General features: G+C 38.7%; 1 protein-coding gene and 1 long non-coding RNA gene across 5 annotated transcripts in view; one reads left to right on the top strand and one right to left on the bottom strand.

The window, feature by feature from the left end:
* The first annotated feature begins 1,909 nt into the window (after positions 1 to 1,909).
* LOC123335248 lies at positions 1,910 to 3,301 on the top strand. The gene is made up of 2 exons (XR_006553652.1): positions 1,910 to 2,140; positions 3,264 to 3,301. It is a non-coding gene; the product is annotated as an uncharacterized LOC123335248 (long non-coding RNA).
* Positions 3,302 to 12,962: 9,661 nt separating this feature from the next.
* The window catches only part of LOC112586936 (protein FAM170A), a 466,031-nt gene continuing 458,034 nt past the window's right edge, over positions 12,963 to 20,959 (bottom strand). For all 4 annotated transcript variants that reach the window (XM_044947797.2, XM_044947796.2, XM_044947795.2 and 1 more), the window contains one exon: positions 12,963 to 13,157. The gene's annotated coding sequence lies outside the window, so the exon portion shown is untranslated. The remainder of the gene's footprint in view (positions 13,158 to 20,959) is intronic.

The following is a 20,959-nucleotide window of genomic DNA, read 5'->3' as shown; positions in this document are numbered from 1 at the left end:
AAATCTAACTTATTCAGTGACCAACTTAACAGAGCAAAGGAGTCTTAAGAGTTATCACCTACAAAAAAAGTATAACAGCTTTTAAGTGCTCAACTAGTGCTCGCCAATTTTGTATCTTTGGTTTCCAAGAATCTCATAAGCAATAGATGTGTTATTACTTTCATGAGAAGATTTCATCATAGAAGTCTGTTATTACTTTCATGAGAAGATTTCATCATAGAAGAAGACTTCCTACTCATTTCTAATAATCAAACTCAGGCCTACTTAGATTTTAATGTGTCATTGGTCAAAAAAATGCCAAATTTCTTTTCTCATCTCCTTGAGTTCCCTAGCAGTTTATGCTATGGACTTACCTCCAAGATTTGTGAGTCCTCTCACAGCTGCTATCTTGCTTGCTTTAGACTGAGGGGTGAAAGTGAAAGTTGTTCAGTTGTGTCCAACTCTTTGAGACCCCATGGACCATAGCTCACCAGGTTCCTCTGTCCATGGAATTCTCCAGGCAAGAATACTGGAGTGGATTGCCATTCCCTTTTCCAGGGGATCTTCGCCACCCAGGGATCAAACCCTGCACTGCAGGCAGATTTTTTACCATCTGAGCCACCAGGGAAGCCCAAGACTAAGGAGTACCCATTATTTTCTCTTGAGTTAATCCTCCTGAATTCAATCAGATATACAGTTTCTAGATGTCTGAGCACAGTTTCTGAGACCTGTCAGGACCTACCTCCCAAAGGCACTTGCCTTGCAGACTAGTCCTGCCAAAATCCCAATTTTAGCTCACTAAGAATCATTGTAAAATCCTGGAGTCTCTCACACATCAATATTTACCCTGTGAAAATTCTGGGGTCTCTCACATCACATTTTATACCTGGAAGGACTAAAACAAACTAGAAGAGCTCAGAATACAAAATAAAGTGTACTAGAGATTCCAGAGAGCAGCTGAAGAGGCAGTCAACCAAAGGGCTCTGCAGTACCTACAGCTGTGTGTAGGAACCTACCCCAGAGTCTGTAGTAGCTGTCTTCAGGTCCTTTATTCATTTATCCATAAACTGAGGGAGTACAATGCTCACAAGCAGCATAGTGGAGCTCTGTTCTCCAGGATTTGGGGGCAAAAGAAAGTTTTAAAGTGGTTAAGATGCAATATGGAAATAGGGCATCATTGCCTAGAAGGTCAGAAGTTTCATGAGAAGGTCAGCAGGTCCTATTTCCCAGAGGAAGGTAAGCTAGCCACAGCTGAGATGGATTCTGATTGGCGTAGATTAGGTTTTTGACAGGTGTTTACCATAAGCACAGATTCTGGGACAGCCTCCATTTTCTGGGTCCTGATATACAACTTAATGGCACCGGCCCCATGTGTAGAAGATCTTCTAATGATTCTCAGTGCTCTTTTAATCTAGAGGTTAAAAGAACCTGAGTAATTATCCTAAGAACCATTTCAGTGGCATTGGAGTAAGATCAAATCAGTCAATCCTAAAGAAAATCAGTCCTGAATATTCATTGAAAGGACTGATACTGAGGCTGAAGCTCCAGTACTTTGGCCACCTGATGCGAAGAACTGCTGCTGCTGCTGCTAAGTCGCTTCAGTCGTATCCGACTCTGTGGGACCCCATAGATGGCAGGCCACCAGGCTCCCCATCCCTGGGATTCTCCAGGCAAGAACACTGGAGTGGGTTGCCATTTCCTTATCCAATGCATGAAAGTGAAAAGTGAAAGTGAAGTCGCTCAGTCGTGTCTGACTCCCAGCGACCCCATGGACTGCAGCCTGCCAGGTCCCTCCGTCCATGGGATTTTCCAGGCAAGAGTACTGGAGTGGGGTGCCATTGCCTTCTCCGGATGCGAAGAACTGATCAATTGGAAAAGACCCTGGGAAAGACTGAAGGCAGGAGGAGAAGGGGATGACAGAAGATGAGATGGTTGGATGGCATCACCAACTGGATGCACATGAGTTTGAGTAAGCTCTGGGAGTTGGCTATGGACAGGGAAGCCTGGCATGCTGCAGTCAGACATAACTGAGCAGCTGAACTGAACTGAGACATGTGAATTTCAGTGAGATACAGAAATCTGCAGAAAGCTACTGCACTATCAAAGTTTTTTAAAAACCATTGTGCTGATAACACAAGAGAAAGAAGGCTTAGAATTATTAGTAAGTATTTTCTCCAAAAGACACATCAGATATCATATTTTTACTTAACCAGCATGGTTGTTTGGAAAGACTCAGGTACCAAGAGAGAAACCTGAAAGTGGTCTTATAAGGACTTAGAATCACATTTATTGACTTAAATGAAATTGTGTTTCTGTGCTTCTTATATTTTGAATATGTGCCCACATGAGACAGTGATTGGACACACTGCTTAGTATTTTTATTTGTGGTGAGAGCACCAAATGATTTTGCCTGCTTTTCTAGGACAAGTTCCACACTATGCAGGGCAGTTTCAATATTAAGTTTGATCATCTAAGATGGCCATTAAACTCATAGACCAAATCTGAAAAACATTTGTAAGTATTTAGTCACTCCTGAATAGCTTTCACAGCTAGCTAAATCATTTTCTCCAAGTGGTAATTGTTTCATTGTCCCAAGACATTTAAACCTATTAAAGTCTAATGGCCCAAGACTTGCTTTTCTTATAAAGGTGGAAACTTTTTTTTGATGCTCTAGCTTTTTCTTTATTAGTGTTTAACTGGCTAGCAGTTTTACAAAATACACAATTAAGCCTATCTATAAAGCAGAAATCAAATAAATTCATGAAGTCATAGGTTTGGAAAAGTTCTATTTTTGGTTCCGTATTGACTTTACTGAAAACGTTTTATATATAGAAAAATAGCCATTTTCATGTTCAAATGCAATAAGGTACAATCAAGTGAGCTGAAAACCTACATTTAGCAGTGGTATTTTTGTGGTTTATTTTACTACTAATATTTTTAGTGTGTACTTAGCAGATTTTTGTTTTATTTTGATAAAACCGCTTGTCACAATCATGAAAAAGTGGTACCCTCTGGATAGCATTTTATGATTTTTGGTAATTATCTCTCTTGTAAGAGTGTAATATGGTACAGACTTTCTTATTTTCATTTTTCCTCACTATGGACCACTTTGTTATCGATCCTGTGAAAGGACAATGTTATAAATGGTACTTAGGCAGTTAAAATGTGAAAGAAAACATGACAGAACACTGAATGAATGAAAAAACAATGTTGGTAATTACACTGAAAATCTACTTAGATTCTCCTTTTATAAAGTTTAACTTGAGATGTTTTAACTTTTTAAGTACCACTTGGACAAATATCAAGAACACAGAAGAACTATTAAAAAAAAAAAAAAAAAAAAAAGATCTTCATGACCAAGATAATCATGATGATGTGATCACTCACCTAGAGCCAGACATCCTGGAATGTGAAGTCTAGTGGGCCTTAGGAAGCAGTACTACGAACAAAGCTAGCGGAGGTGATGGAATTCCCATTGAGCTATTTCAAGTCATGAAAGATGATGCTGTGAAAGTGCTACACTCAATATGCCAGCAAATTTGGAAAACTCAGCAGTGGCCACAGGACTGGAAAAGGTCAGTTTTTATTCCAATCCCAAAGAAAGGCAATGCCAAAGAATGCTCAAACTACCACACAATTGCATTCATCTCACACGCTAGTAAAGTGATGCTTAAAATTCTCTAAGCCAGGCTTCAGCAATACGTGAACCATGAACTTACAGATATTCAAGCTGGTTTTAGTAAAGGCAGAGGAGCCAGAGATCAAATTGGCAACATCTGCTAGATCATGGAAAAAGCAAGAGAGTTCCAGAAAAACATCTATTTCTGCTTTATCGACTATGCCAAAGCCTTTGTCTGTGTGGATCAAAATAAACTGGAAAATTCTGAAAGACATGGGCATTCCAGACCACCTGACCTGCCTCTTGAGAAACCTGTATGCAGGTCAGGAAGCAACAGTTAGAACTGGACATGGAACAACAGACTGGTTCCAAATAGGAAAAGGATTATGTCAAGGCTGTATATTGTAACCCTTCTTATTTAACTTATATGCAGAGTACATCATGAGAAATGGTGGGCTGGAGGAAGCACAAGCTGAAATCAAGATTGCTGAGAGAAATATCAATAACCTCAGATATGCAGATGACACCACCCTTACAGTAGAAAGTGAAAAACTAAAGAGCCTCTTGATGAAAGTGAAAGAGGAGACTGAAAATGTTGGCTTAAAAGCTCAACATTCAGAAAACTAAGGTCATGGCCTCTGGTCCCATCACTTCATGGCAGATAGATGGGGAAACAGTGGAAACAGTGGCTGACTTTATTTTTCTGGGCTCCAAAATAACTGCAGATAGTGATTGAAGCCATGAAATTAAAAGAGCTTACTCCTTGGAAGGAAAGTTATGACCAACCTAGACAACATATTAAAAAGCAGAGACATTACTTTGTCAACAAAGGTCCATCTATTCAAGGCTATGGTTTTTCCAGTAGACATGGATGGATATGAGAGTTGGACTATAAAGAAAGCTGAGCACTGAAGAATTGATGCTTTTGAACTATAGTGCTGGAGAGGACTCTTGAGAGTCCCTTGGACTGCAAGGAGATCCAACCAGTCCATCCTAAAGGAGATCAGTGCTAGGTGTTCATTGGAAGGACTGATGTTGAAGCTGAAATTCCAATACTTTGGCCACCTGATGTGAAGAGCTGACTCATTGGAAAAGATCCTGATGCTGGTAAAGATTGAGGGCAGGAGGAGAAGGGGAGGACAGAGGATGAAATGGTTGGATGGCATCACTGACTCAATGGACATGGGTTTTGGTGGACTCTGGGAGTTGGTAATGGACAGGGAGGTCTGGCCTTCTGTGGTTCATGGGGTTGCAAATAGCCGGACACGACTGAGTGACTGAACTGACTGACTGAGCTCAAATATTGTCTTTTAAGAAAAATGTAAAAAAAAAATCACACTAATATTAACCAAAGTGCGTATATGTATGCTAAGTTGCTATAGGCAGGTTCAGACTCTTTGAGACCCTACGGACTATAGCTTGCCAAGCTCCTCTGTTCATGCGGATTCTCTAGGCAAGAATACTGGAGTGAACTGCCATGCTCTCCTCGAGGGAATCTTCCAGACCTAGGGACTGAAGCCACATCTTATGTCTCCTGCATTAGCAGTGCATGCTAAATCACTTCAGTCTTGTCTTACTCAGTGCAACCCTATGGACTATTGTCTGCAAGGCTCCTCTGTCCATGAGATTTTCCAAATAAGAATACTGGAGTGTTTTGCCATGCTCTCCTCCAGAGATCCTCCTGACCTAGGGATCAAACCTGTGTCTATATCTCCTGCTTTGGCAGGCAGGTTCTTTACCCCTAGCGCCACCTGGGAAGCCCATTAACCAAAGTAGTAAATATGAACAATGAGAGAAACAGAGTTCAAGGTAAATGCTACACCTCTGTATTTGTCCTGAAGAAAATAATCAGGAAAAATGCATATCTATTCATTTTTTATGGGTTGATCATTTAAATTCTCATTAATAAATTTATCAATTTTGAGTGAAGACTATATACACTCTAATTATATCCATTATGTTTTATTAGTAGAGAAGAACAAACATCAAATCCAGCATTAGCTTGAATTGTAAGGTATATTTATGAAAAATAGTTATACCAAAATTTTTAGAGCATTTTCTAAATCTTACTAGGCTGCTCAATTTGAATGAGTATTATGTTGTCTTAAGCTTACATTTTCCCTAATCATTCACTAGTCAAAGCTATGGTTTTTCCAGTAGTCATGTATGGATGAGAAAGTTGGAACATAAAGAAGGCTGAACACTGAAGAATTGATGCTTTTGAACTGTGGTGTTGGAGAAGATTCTTGAGAGTCTCTTGGACTGCAAGGAGATCAAACCAGTCAGCCCTAAAGGAAATCAATCCTAAATATTCATTAGAAGGACAGATGGTGAAGCTGAATTTCCAATACTTTGGCTGCCTGATGTGAAGATCCAACTCATTATAAAAGATCCTGGTTCTGGAAAAGATTCAAGGCAGGAGGAGAAGGGAACAACAGAGGGCGAAATGGTTGGATGGCATCACTGACTCACTGGACATGAGTTTGAGCAAGCTCTGGGAGGTAGTGAAAGACAGGGAAGCCTGGTGTGCTGCAGTCCATGGGGTTGCAAGGAGTCAGACACAACTGAGTGACTAAAGAACAACAAATCATTCACTGTTTTGGAGTTTGGGGAAAAAAGCATAAAGCATATTATTTTTAGCCAAATTCATTATTTTTTAAATTACTGCTGCTACTGCTAAGTAGCTTTAGTCGTGTCTGACTCTGTGCGACCCTATAGACGGCAGCCCACCAGGCTCCCCCGTCCCTGGGATTCTCCAGGCAAGAACACTGGAGTGGGTTGCCATTTCCTTCTCCAATGCATGAAAGTGAGAAGTGAAAGTGAAGTCGCTTAGTCGTGTCTGACTCTTTGTGACCCCATGGAGTGCAGTCTACCAGGCTCCTCCGCCCATGGGATTTTCCAAGCAAGAGTACTAATTGTTATTTATTCAACAAATGTTTACTTATGTTTTTGCTAAGAGGCAGTTATCATATTGTCACCAAACTCAGGTTTGGCTGCTTGCTACTCAAGAGACAAGTGCTGATGTAAAGGAAAGGTGGGAGGTTGGCACCATGGGTAGAAGGCAGATAGATGCATGTCCAAGAATCAACTTCAAAGACTCTGCTAGACTGGGAAAGTACTTTTAAAGGGAGAAAGGGGAAGTTAATTTCAGTCAATCATTTGAGGAGGGAGTCAGAGTCTTCCTTATCTTCCACCATGTGGAGAATTTCTTCTGCTTGGTTGGTGGTGAGGTAACAGGGCAGTGTTCCAAGAATCTCATACTCAGCCTGAAGTTACCATCCTCTGCTTATGTGGGGGCCCTTTGCTGTTGTTCAGTCACTCAGTCATGTCTGACTCTTTGTGACCCCAAGGACTACAGCCCAGCAGATCTCCCTGTCCCTCACCATCTCCCAGAGTTTGCCCAAGTTCATGCCCATTTCATTGGTGATGCCATCCAGCCATTGCATCCTCTGATACCCTCTTCTACTTCTGCCTTCAATCTTTCCCAGCATCAGGGACTTTTCCAGTGAGTCAGCTGTTCACATCAGATGACCAAACTACTGGCACTTCAGCATTAATCTTTCCAACGGATATTCAGGGTTGATTTCCCTTAAGATTGACTGGTTTGATCTCCTTTCTGTCCAAGGGACTCTCAGGAGTCTTCTCAGGGGGCCTTAGTTTCTGCCAAAGGACTCAAAGATATTATGTATATCTTGAGGAGGAACCAGGACCCTCTTTTATGACTGCTCCTCCATTGTTTCTGCATTCCCTCCCTTCTCTTACAGGCAACTGTTTGAATATGCCCTTTGGAGCTCAGGGGAGGTCAAGGAGAATGAATGAACAAGAATCAGGGGACATGAAAAGGATCTGTAACTGTGAGGGCCCCATAGGTTCTTGCTTGGTTTCAATATTAAAGACTGAGTATATATTGATGAAATACAAAAGAAAATGCTACCACTTAAAATTAGTGATAAATCCATTATGAAGTAAAATAGCTTTAATACAAAAGTATTTCAATAATTGTAGACCAAGGCAGTTTTCACTTCATGGTCAGAAAACACTACTTTGTCTGACAGAGGAAATACAAACTACGATTTCATAAAATTTTACTCTGGTGTTTGAGGAGCCATAACTGAGACTTTGTGTGAAAGTTTGCATTTTTTTAAATAACTGGTTCAGCTGTCATAATCAGGAAGAACTATTACTAACTTTGGAAACTCCAGATTTAAACGATGTTTAGGAAGTTAGACTTGCTTCCAATACCACATCATTATAACAAGGTGAAAATTTCTAACATATGGTACAGCTCCTAAATGAAAATTAATCCTAACAATTGCTATTTTTCAATGTTTGAAAATCTAACAGACAGGCCTGACAAAACAATACAAATTGAAGAAATCTGAGGAGAAGTTGCATGAGTCACAATGTGGTGAAAACTGATATAGCAGACAACCACATATTTAATGGGCCTTAATATCCAGATCCAATAGAAACAAGTAATAAAATTTCAGCTAAAATTCCCATGATGTCTTCATCAGACTGTGATTCTAAGGAAATTTCTGAGTTGAAAATAAAAGCTGTATGGATATCAATTAAAACTGAAAAAGTAATTATCGTTTGAAATGGCCAGGAAATCCCTAATATACTTAAGCATTTTGTTATTACTTTCTCTTTAGGCCCATATTCTTGAAACCAAGCAGGGCCCTGCAAGATCCTTCCAGGTGTCAAGCCTTTATGTGTCTCCCATTTCTTTCTTATGTGAAAATGGCTCCAGCCTTCTACAACTTCCCTGAGTTTCAAGGGGCAGATTCAAACAGTTACTAATTAGAAAAATGAGGAAATGCAGAAATAAAAAGAAAGCAGTCACAAACAACAGTGCAGTGATTAAATAGGGTCCAAATTCCTCCTCAATGGTTATACATGGCATTCTGACACCTATCTTTTAGTTCGTCTATAAGAACAAAGGCCCCCACCCAAGTGCAAGATGACAACTTTAGGTCGAGCACAAGTTTCCTGGAACACTGTCCTGTTACCTCATCACCAACCAATCAGAAGAAACACATGCACCCTGCAACCCTCATCCAAATTTTATCTTTGAAAACTCATCCCTGAAAACCACTGGGAGTTTAGATCATTTGAGCATGGGCCAACTGTACTCCTTGCTTGGCCCTTGCTATAAACCTTTCTCTGCTCTAAACATGGAGGTTTTGGTTTGTTTGGCCTTACTGTGCATGGAAAACACAAATTTGGGTTCAACAACATTCTTTATATATACCAAATATCCATTGGCATATCCTACTCTAATCATAAATGTAATTGGTCCAATACTCTCATTTCAGTAATGTAGCAGTAATTCAGTAATTTCAGTAATGTAGACAGTAATGTAGCAAAATGCTCTTGTAAATACCATAAAATAAATCTCTACCTGCTGCTATGACTAATGAGAAAACAGTCTGTAGCTTGCTATGTTACACACACACACACACACACACACAAATTTTATGTATGTAATACAGGACAGAGGGGCAGGGCATAACCTTTAAACGAATGAGATAACCATAGGACATGATCAAATCTGGTTAGAAATAGCAAGGTTCAAAATGGTGGAAGATTAGGTCTCCAGTGGACTTTGAACCTCATTATGCAGTCACTGTAAATATGTTAGCATCTGAATGACACACCATTAGCACCATGACAGTTCTGAGGTCAAACAAAAGCCAAAAGGTGGGTGGTGGCCCAATTCCTGGAAAGCCCAGACCCCTCCCTGAAATAGTTGGAATAATCCTCCCATTAATTAGCCTATGAAATTACCTAGCCCATTAAAACTACCCATGCTATATTTCAGGACCACTCTCATCTTCTGAGAGAGCTAGTCATTAAGACAGTATGGTACTGGCACAAAAACAAAAATATAAATAAATTTTTAAAAAACCTATATATATATAAATGGACTAGGATAAAAAGCCTAGAGATAAAACCACACACCTATGGGTCACCTAATCTATGACAAAGGAGGTAACAATATACAATGGAGAAAAGACAGTCTCTTTAATAAGTGGTGTTGGTGAGGTAGAAATTGTTAGGCAGTTAGTGTGGGAACTCTGAGACCTTGGCCTGTTTCAATAAACATCCCACTCCATTAACCTGAAACTATACCCTTTGTCCTAATTCCTGGCTCTCAAAGGAATGTGTCCTTGGTCTGATAAATTATCAGCACTCAGATCCAGGAAAGGGTAGTAATTCACTTCTGTTCCATATGCCTGAAGGAGAAACAACTGGTGATCATTAATCTTTAGCCTATACATCTGGTCCACTGTAAAATGGCAGGGGAATCATGAGAAAAGGTTGTGGGATGGTGACTTAATGTCGAAGAAAACTAAGAATCTGTGGATCAAAAGAAGCCATAAAGATGTGAAGTTAAACATAGTGACCTTTAAGCAGATTGGTTATAAATGACATATGTTAAAAGTAAGAACCAATCAAAAGTGTAAAAATCAGTACTAGTAAGGATATAAACTGCTGTAAGTCCTGCCTTTTGGGGGAACTTCACTCTCTCTCAGTATCTATGCTGAAAGCTTTGTACTTTCTCTCTGAAATAAATCCTGTTTGCCTGCTACCATGAGTGTTTGTGTGTTTGCAAAGTTCATTCTTTGGCTTGGCAAACAAGAACTCGGATTTCCATTTCATTGGGAAAACTGGACAGCTATGTCTAAAATAATGAAATTAGAGCACTTCCTAGCACCATACACAAAAATAAACTCAAAATGAATTAAAGGTGTAATGTTAAGACTGGATACTAGAAAACTCTTAGAGGAAAGCATAGGAAGAATACACTTTTACATAAATACAGCAAGATCTCTTTTGACCCACCTTCTAGGGTAATAAAAATAAAAGTAAACAAATAGGGCCTGATTAAATGTAAAAGCTTCTGCACAGCAAAAACAAACAAACATAAACAGATGAAAAGACAACCCACACAACGGGGGAAAGAGACTAATCTCTAAAATATACAAACACCTCATGAAACTCAATATCAAAAAAAAAAAAAACAAAAAAAACAATGATCAAAAAATGGATGGAGGACCTAAATAGACATTTCCCTGAAGAAGATATACAAATGGCCAAGAAGCACACAAAAAGATGCTCAACATCACTAATTAAGAGAGAAATGAAAATCAAAACTACAATGAAATATCACCTCACACCAATCAGTATAGCCATCAAAAAGTCTACATACAATAAACGTTGGAGAGGGTGTGGAGACAAGGGAACCCTCCTATACTGTTGGTGGGAATGTAAATCAATACAGCCACTATGGAGAACAGTGTGAAGGTTCCTTAAAAAAACTAAACACAGAACTATTGCATCATCCAGAAATTCCACTCCTTGGCATATATTCAGAGAAAATCATTGTTCCAAAGGATACATGCTCCCAATATTCACTGCAGTGCTGTTTCAACAGTCAAGACATGGAAGCAACCTAAATGTGCATCACATATGAATGAATAAAGATGTGGTACATATATAAAATAGAGTATTACTCAGCCTCCAAAAAGAATGAAATAATGTATACCTGTGGCTGATTCATTTTGATATTTGGCAAAACCAATACAATATTGTTAAGTTTAAAAATAAAATAAAATTAAAAAATGAAATAATGTCATTTGTAACAATATGGATGGACTTGGATATTACACTAAGTGAGGTAAGCTGGACCGAGAAAGACAAATATATGATATTGCTTAGATATGAAATCTTTAAAAAATGATACAAATGAACTTGTTTATGAAACAAAAATAGACTCACAGGCTTAGAGAACAAACTTAAGGTTACCAAAGAGGAAACGTTGAGAGGATGGATGAATTGGGAGTTTGGAATTGACATACACATATTACTATATTTAAAGTAGATAACAAGGACCTTCTGTATAGCACAGGGAACTCTTCTAAATATTTTGTAATAACCTAAATGGGAAAAATAATTTGAAAAAGACTCGATACATGTACATGTATAGCTGAATCACTTGGCTATACACCTGAAACTAACACAGTATTGTTAATCAACTATATTCTAATATAAAATGATAAAATAAAAAATAAAATTAATTTTAAAAAGCACTGATTCTCATGTTGAAACCCTGAATCCCCAGCCTGAATGTGACTCTATTTAGAGCAGGGACTCTAGAGAAGTAACTAACGTTAAGTGAGGTCATATAGTGGGGCCCTGACTCAAAAGATTTAGTGTCCTTATAAGAGATACCAGAGAACATTTTGTGTGTGTGGATGTATGACTATCTATGCAGTAAATAAATATCTATGTGAGGACATGATGAGAAGGCAGCATTATATAAATGAGGAAGAGAGCCCATCTCAGAAATTGAATTTGGTGGCACTATACTTACAAACTTCTAATTTTCAGAAGTGTGACAAAATAAACTTCTGTCCTGTAAACCACAGTGGTGTTTTGTTAAGGCAGCCCAAGCAAACTAATACACTGCATATCACTGATTTTCATAATTGCTCATATGTTCTTGCTATTTCAAACATAGTTCCTTATTCATTTCCAATTTTTCATTGAACTATGATTTTTAACTTTCTAGCTCTATCCTTCCTAGTAATATAGAGAAACATGCTCCATGACAAAGTTGTCAGTATTAGTGAGTAGTTTTAGTCATCTTTTAGAAAATCCCTGGAATTATAGCCATATCTCACAGAGACATATCTGTGATAGAAGATAAAAATATCTATCCTCTCCAGACATTCCATGTTGTACATTTCTATGGCACTATATATTTTATAAACACATGAATAAATATCATCTAAAATTCCCAGAATTTAAACCTATTCCCTGCCTTACTCTATATATTTATAGAAACAAAAAATATAACAAGGCACAATTCTTAATTGTATCAGAGAATCAATCGTATCCTTAGTGTACTCTCTGACTACAAAGAAAAACTTGAACAATCATACATTTCAATTTATTGGATTAGCTTTGTGTAGTACTCAAGATATTAGTGTGATATTCTCATTTGTATATGCATGCTTAGTTATGTCTGATTCTTTGGGACCCCTTTTGGATTGTAGATTGCCAGGCTCCTCTGTCCATGGAATTTTTCAAGCAAGAATACTGGAATGGGTTGTCATTTCCTCCTCAAGGGATCTTCCTGACCCAGAGATCGAACCCTCATCTCCTGGGTCCCCTGAATTACAGGAGGATTCTTTATCACTGAGCTTCTCACAGTCTATTATTCCCCTTTGTATCATTATATTATCAATAGTGAAAAAAAATTGCAAATAACAAAAAGGACTGTAAAACATGCTCCTAAGTAAAGCATTATGGAAATGATAAATCACAATTGACATAATACAATAAGGCCATATAAAATTGCATAAATATATTTGAGGTGTGGCAAAGAGCTACAGGTAAGAGTCAGGCAGAACTGCTAAGCAGAAAGGAACTTTGAGATCTTCAGGTTAAAAAGCTTCAAGTTACAGATGTATTGGTCATTCCCCATTTGTCTCTTTATGTCCTTCTTCCAGTCTTCTTTACCTTGTTCCAAAACTCAGGATGTTGCTTTCTATAAACAAATACAAAAATATTTACCCTTTAGATTTGGTTATGTTTGAACAATGAGTTCTTAGGATTCAAAGGGTAGGAGGAGAGAGCTGTTGGGGTACAACTCCCCTCCTGCTGAGGTAGCTAGTTGTCAATGCAAGTGTTACTAGTGTTATTCTACCAAAGGCTAGGAACCCTGTATAACCATCCGATAGCTCTCCCCACTGGCTCCTTCAAGCCTAACTTCCCATACTGTTAGCCCTGGGCCTATTCATTCTTCCCTGTTGGTTTCTATTATTATTATTATTTTTACTTTACAATATTGTATTGGTTTTGTTATCTTTTAAAAATACCTTATTAAACTCATGCCAATTGCCCCCTTTTTAGTGCACTGTTCTCTGCTGGAAAATGAACTGATAGGAAAATTAACTCTTAAGAGATAAAAGTGCAAAGACTAACTTATCTTGGTCATATTATCATTTGCTTGTGATCTTATAAAAGCAAGAAGCATTAGCATAGCTATTATAAAGGCTGCTCCTCAAATACTGGATCAAAAATAACATTCAAAATTTCTGGTTTACCATCTGAGCCACAAAGGAAGTCCTTTAAGAATACTGGAGTGGGTTGCCATGCCCTCCTCCAGGGGATCTTCCCAAACCAGGGATTGAACCAAGGTCTCCCACATTGCAGGCAGATTTGGCAAAACTAATACAATTATGTAAAGTTTAAAAATAAAATAAAATTAAAAAAAAAAAAACACAAAATTTCTAGTTTAAGATAAAACCAAGAGTGTTCTTATTTGTTCCACTGCATTAAAATGTTAGGCAAAAAGAAAACACAAAAACTGTAAGTATCAGTCTATTCTTCAGACAAGTCTCAAGAAGTTTCATAAGTGCCTTTTTATTGTACACTCCACTAGGTATCACAGGTTCTGGAAATCTGATCACAGTGACTCAGGTAAGTGGAAGAGCCTAAGCTAGAACTAAGTTCTTTATGCATTTGGGCTCTGTGATTCAATCTAGGCACTAATAAGCATAGATGATAAGCCACATGTTTTTCAGAAACTAAAGTATGTTGCCACATGGGATGATGAAAAGAGAAATCTGGAAAACAGACATGAACAATAAAATGAGTGGATTGGCAAATTTTACAAAAGCAGCAAAAGTCCTTGATGATAATAAAATGGTTAGGTTCAATACTTCTTGTTGCATATTTATCTCAAGGAAGCCACAAGGAACATGAACACCAATCCTCAGATTCCTAGTGAAGAGTGAGAGCCTGGGAAACTGTGTTACACACAGTTCAACTGAAACCACAATGGTTATGAGGAGGTTTTCTGGAGAAATAACAAGGACAATTAACAAGAACACACTGGTGGCCTTAATTTTCCAACATCATTGCCAAAAGCCACAAGACAAACGTGTGAGTGGCAATGGCTATTCTCCTCTACTAAGTTTTAACTAACAATTTAGCAATAATTTGTTACCAAAACAGCTCCACTATTCAACCAAAATTTTGAAAGAATAGTGGTTTCATTTCATAAACCATGTCACATCATTATCAAGGCAGAACCTTTTCATTTTTATAAACTTGATTCATTTCCACAAGGAAAAAACAGATTACATATAGTAATTATAATCATCAACATTTATGGAAAACCAATACATGACCTAATGAAATGAATTTTTAAATTCCATTATACACTTTCCTTGAGATATAAAGGTAATAAACTCAACTCCTTTTATCTCCTTCTAAGCTTCATGTTTCTTTACAAAGTTGTTTATATTCTAATTTTTATATGTCTGCTCTAGGAAGGACTGTAACTTTAGTACTCTGACCACCTCAGTTGTGTAACTATGTGATAGTTAATGTATGTAAACATCAGGAAATGTAACATTATAGCAGAAAGCAGAGGAAAGCCTGCTAAAATGTCAAAATTGGGTATTTTTCTTTCCTTTCTAGAATTGAGGAATTCAAAGAATGAGCTATCAGATTTCTGTTCATCAAGTCATAGTTAAAGCCCAGGGACCTAGAATTGTTTAATCCATACCAGATGTGAGGAATAAAGTTAGAAATAAAGAAAAAGGAGTCTGAATCCTGCATTCCTATAATTAAAAGAAAATGGAAATATTTTTTTCCTTTGTATTAGGGCAAAGGAAAAAGTAATACACACTTAAAACTGTGCAAGGAAATTTCAAATTTATGACACTAACAATTATTCTGCTTCAATAATATACCTGTAATCAAGATAGACTGTTTTTTAACAATTACTTCATGTTATCTGGTTTACATACCCCTTTTTAAAAGCTGTTGATCTAAAAGCTTTTCTTAGGATCTAGTAATACTAATACAAACTTTGAAACTGTTCTGATCCTTTTCTGATGTTTGCTTTTAAGATTTATCATTTCTTCAGATTTCTGAAAATATGTTCAGAATGTAACTACAATGTTACTTTCATGATCACCTATGCTTGGTCTCTTCAGTTCAGTTCAGTTCAGTTCAGTCGCTCAGTCGTGTCCGACGACTCTTTGCGACCCCATGAATCGCAGCACACCAGGCCTCCCTGTCCATCACCAACTCCCGGAGTTCACCCAGACTCACATCCATCGAGTCAGTGATGCCATCCAGCCATCTCATCCTCTGTCGTCCCCTTCTCTTCTTGCCCCCAATCCCTCCCAGCATCAGAGTCTTTTCCAATAAGTCAACTCTTCGTATGAGGTGGCCAAAGTACTGGAGTTTCAGCTTTAGCATCATTCCTTCCAAAGAAATCCCAGGGCTGATCTCCTTCAGAATAGACTGGTTGGATCTCCTTGCAGTCCAAGGGACTCTCAAGAGTCTTCTCCAACACCACAGTTCAAAAGCATCAATTCTTCAGCGCTCAGCCTTCTTCACGGTCCAACTCTCACATCCATACATGACCACAGAAAAAACCATAGCCTTGACTAGACGAACCTTTGTTGGCAAAGTAATGTCTCTGCTTTTGAATATGCTATCTAGGTTGGTCATAACTTTCCTTCCAAGAAGTAAGTCTTTTAATTTCATGGCTGCAGTCACCACCTGCAGTGATTTTGGAGCCCCCCAAAAATAAAGTCTGACACTGTTTCCACTGTTTCCCCATCTATTTCCCATGAAGTGATGGGACCGGATGCCATGATCTTCATTTTCTGAATGTTGAGCTTTAAGCCAACTTTTTCACTCTCCACTTTCACTTTCATCAAGAGGCTTTTTAGTTCCTCTTCACTTTCTGCTTGGTCTCTTAGTTGTGCCCAACTCTTTGCAACCTCAAGGACCATAGCACACCAGATCACATAGCTCACCAGGCCTCAGTGTCCACGGGATTTTTCAGACAAGGATACCAGAGTGGGATGCTGTTTTGTTTTCCAGGGGGTCTTACCAACCCAAGGATCGAGTCCCCTGAGTCACTCACCTGTGTTGGCAGGCAGGTTCTTTACCACTGAACCATCTGGGAGGCCCCATTTCAATACTGCCGAAAATGTTTTTTTATTACTTCTTAATGGCTGGTATGAATCCTCTCAACATGTTTTACTTAAGTTTTAAAACATGTTCTTTAATCATTTCTTTAGCACTTTTGTTCTTTTTATTCAGGTTTACTCTCTTCGTTTGAAACTTGTACCACAAAACTTTTAATTCAAGTTTCATTATTTCATTAGATCAATATTTCAGCTCAATAATTTCTTTAAATTTTTTTATTAAAAAGTTTTTTCTACGGTATATTTATACTGAGGTATATTTCATTGAATGTTTTACATCTGACACCAAATGGCAAAGTTTTGAGTTCTAAATTTTTTTCTCTTTTAGTGGTAGCCCCCACTCCAGCACTTTAGCCTAGAAAATCCTATGGACAGAGGAGCCTGGTAGGCTGCAGTCCATGGGGTCGCTAGGAGTCAGACACGACTGAGCAACTTCACTTTCACTTTTCACTTTCATGCATTGGAGAAGGAAATGGCAACCCACTCCAGTGTTCTTGCCTGGAGAGTCCCAGGGAGAGAGGAGCCTTGTGGGCTGCCATCCATGGGGTCACACAGAGTCGGACATGACTAAAGTGACACAGCAGCAGCAGCAGCAGCACTTTTATTAGGGAATATTTCATGCAAAGATGGTCTCAATAAAGGACAGAAATAGTATGGACCTAACAGAAGCACAAGATATTAAGAAGAGGTGGCAATAATACACAGAAGACCAGTACAAAAAAGAGCATCATGACCCAGATAATCACAATGATGTGATCATTCACCTAGAGCCAGACATCCTGGATGTGAGGTCAAGTGGGCCTTAGGAAGCATCACTACAAACAAAGCTAGTGGAGGTGATGGCATTCCAGTTGAGCTATTTCAAATCCTGGAAGATGATTCTGTGAAAGTGCTGCACCCAATATGCCAGCAAATTTGGAAAACAGCAGTGGCCACAGGACTGGAAAGGATCAGTTTTCATTCTAGTCCCAAAGAAAGGCAATGCCAAAGAATGCTCAAACTACTGCACAATTGCACTCATCTCACATGCTAGTAAGATAATGCTCACAATTCTCCAAGCCAGGCTTCAGCAATATGTGAACCATGAACTTCCACATGTTCAAGCTGGTTTTAGAAAAGGCGGAGGAACAAGAGATCAAATTGCCAACATCTGCTGGATCATTGAAAAAGCAAGAGAGTTTCAGAAAAACATCGATTTCTGCTTTATAGACTATGCCAAAGCCTTCGACTATGTGGATCACAATAAACTGTAGAAAATTCTGAAAGAGATGGGACTAGCATACCACGTGACCTGCCTCTTGAGAAACCTGTATGCAGGTCAGGAAGCAACAGTTAGAACTGGACATGGAACAACAGACTGGTTCCAAATAGGAAAAGGAGTTCGTCAAGGCTGTATATTGTCACCCTGCTTATTTAACTTATTTGCAGAGTTCATCATGCAAAATGCTGGGCTGGAGGAAGCACAAGCTGGAATCAAGATTGCCAGGAGAAATAGCAATAACTTCACATGTGCAGATGACACCACCCTTATGGCAGAAAGTGAAGAACTAAAGAGCCTCTTGATGAAAGTGAAATAGGAGAGTGAAAAAGTTGGCTTAAAACTCAATATTCAGAAAACGAAGATCATGGCATCTGATCCCATCACTTCATGGGAAATAGATGGGTAAACAGTGGAAACAGTGGCTGACTTTATTTTTCTGGGCTCTAAAATTCTTGCAGATGGTGATTGCAACCATGGAATTAAAAGACACTTACTCCTTGGAAGGAAAGTTATGACCAACCTAGACAACGTATTAAAAAGCATAGACATTACTTTATCAACAAAGGTCCATCTATTCAAGGCTATGGTTTTTCTAGTGGTCATGTATGGGTGTGAGAGTTGGACTGTGAAGAAGGCCGAGCACTGAAGAATTGATGGTTTTGAACTGTGGTGTTGGAGAAGACTCTTGAGAGTCCCTTGGACTGCAAGGAGATCCAACCAGTCCATTCTAAAGAAATCAGTCCTGGGTATTCATTGGAAGGACTGATGTTGAAGCTGAAACTCCAAAACTTTGGCCACCTGGTGTGAAGAGCTGACTCATTTGAAAAGACCCTGATGCTGGAAAAGATTGAGGACAGCAGGAGAAGGGGATGACAGAGGATGAGATGGCTGGATGGCATCACCAACTCAATGGACATGGGTTTGGGTGTACTCTGGGAGTTGGTGATGGACAGGGAGGTCTGGTGTGCTACGGTTCATGGGGTTGCAAAGAGTCGGACACAACTGAGTGACTGAACTGAACGGAAATTTAAATTTAGTAGTCATGATATAACCAAAACAGATCTTTCAAGAAAATTGCATCTTTTGTTCAAAGGAAATTTTGTTTTACATTATTCAGACCCAATTTTTTAAAGACCATTTTTCATATATTGACTTTCTTTATATAGGCTAGAAGAAATATTAATTCAAAAAATTGAGGTTATATTTACTATTTTGCTGGACATTTTACTGTTATTCTTGATATTTACAATGTGATAATTTTCACATTGCTAACTTCTTGACTTATATCCAACAATTTATATCCAAATAAAGCTAGGATTTATTTGAAAATCACACTGTTAAAGCTGAGATGTAAGTATTCCATGTGTAATGTGTTTTGGTGCTTTACCTCATTTCTTTAGAGCACTTAAGATATTACTCTAAGGGATAGTATTTTGATATCTGTCTATCTATCATCTATGTAATAGCCCAGAATGTGACACAACTTCATTTCAAACACTCTCTCTGTAAGTTTTTTAAAAAGTAAAATAACAAAACACTATAAATGTCAGGACTGTGTCCAGTATATTTAGGCCCTGTTAATGACTGCCTCTCTACCCTAGCAATAGAAAGTGCTCATATTCCAACTTTATATGTGTTGTACCCTGCAGCATTTAAAATCTCCCAACTCTAGAACTGGACTATGTTTTAAACAGGGCTTTGAGGACTATTCTGAAATCAGAAGACATATACGGCTCTGACAATAAATAGAGTCCAAACCCAAAATATGGCATATAAACAATCTTAGGCTTATATAATAATGCAAGATAATAGCAGAATTTGTATATTTTAAAGGATGCTGCTTTCATACTTGCCAAAGGCACACCAGATATCCTGCAGTAGGTGAAAAGAGAATAAACCTTGGTTCATCTAGACAATGGAATATTATTCATCACTAAAAAGGAATGAGCTATTAAGCCATAAAAAGACATGGAGGAATCTATAAGAGAAAGAAGCTAATCAGAAAAGGCTACATACTGTATGATTCCAACTATATGAAATTCTAGAAAAGGGTAAAACATAGTTGCAATTAAAAGATCATTGGTTGCCAGGGTCAGGGTGTGTGTGTGTGTGTGTGTGTGTGTATGTAGATGAACAGGCAGAAGGCTGTACAAAGAGACTCTATGATATTATAACAATGGGTATACATAATACATTTGTATAAATTCACAGCATGTACAATACCAACAACGAATGTGTGTGTGTGTGTGTGTGTGTGTATGTGTGTGTGTGTGCAGTCATGTCTGACTCTACAGTCTCACAGACTGTAGCCTGATAGGCTTCTCTGTCCATGGACTTCTCCAGGCAAGAATATGGGAGTGGGTTGCCATTTCCAACTTCAAGGGATCTTCCCAACCTAGGAATCAAACCTAAGTAACCTGTGTCTCCTGCATTGGCAGGCTGATCCGTTAGCACGAGCACCACCTTGGGAAGCCAAGAATACTGGAATGGGTTGCTATACCCTCCTCCAAGGGATCTTTTTGACTGACGGATCAAACCCAAGTCACCTGTGTCTCCTGCACTGCAGGCAGGTTCTTTACCTCTGAGCCACAGGGGAAGCCAACAGTAGATGCTAGGGTAAACTGTGGACTGTGCTCAATCACTCAGTCGTGTCTGACTCTTCGTTACCCCCATGGACTGTAGCCCACCAGGCTCCTCTGTCCATGGGGATTGTCCAGGCAAGAATACTGAAGTGCATTGCCATGCTCTCCTCCAGGGGATCTTCCCAACCCAGGGATCAAACCCAGGTCTCCTGCATTGTAGGCAGATTCTTTACCATCTGAGCCACTAGGTAGTTAATTATAATGTGCCAATGTAGGCTCATCTTGTTGTGTGTGTATACGCACACACACACACACACACACCCCTCTCTGGTGGGTGCTGTTGATAAGACTGGAGGATATGCATAGGTAGGGGGAGGGTGTATATGTGAAAACACTGAACCTTCCACTCAATTATGTTGTAAATATAAAACTACTCTAAAAATAAAGTCTTTTAAACATTTTTTAAAAGATACTGATAAGGGTTCTGTCT

Source organism: Bubalus bubalis, chromosome 9, assembly GCF_019923935.1.
Source record: "Bubalus bubalis isolate 160015118507 breed Murrah chromosome 9, NDDB_SH_1, whole genome shotgun sequence".
NCBI classification, from domain to species: Eukaryota; Metazoa; Chordata; class Mammalia; order Artiodactyla; family Bovidae; genus Bubalus; species Bubalus bubalis.
This window is presented reverse-complemented; position numbering and strand designations above follow the sequence as displayed.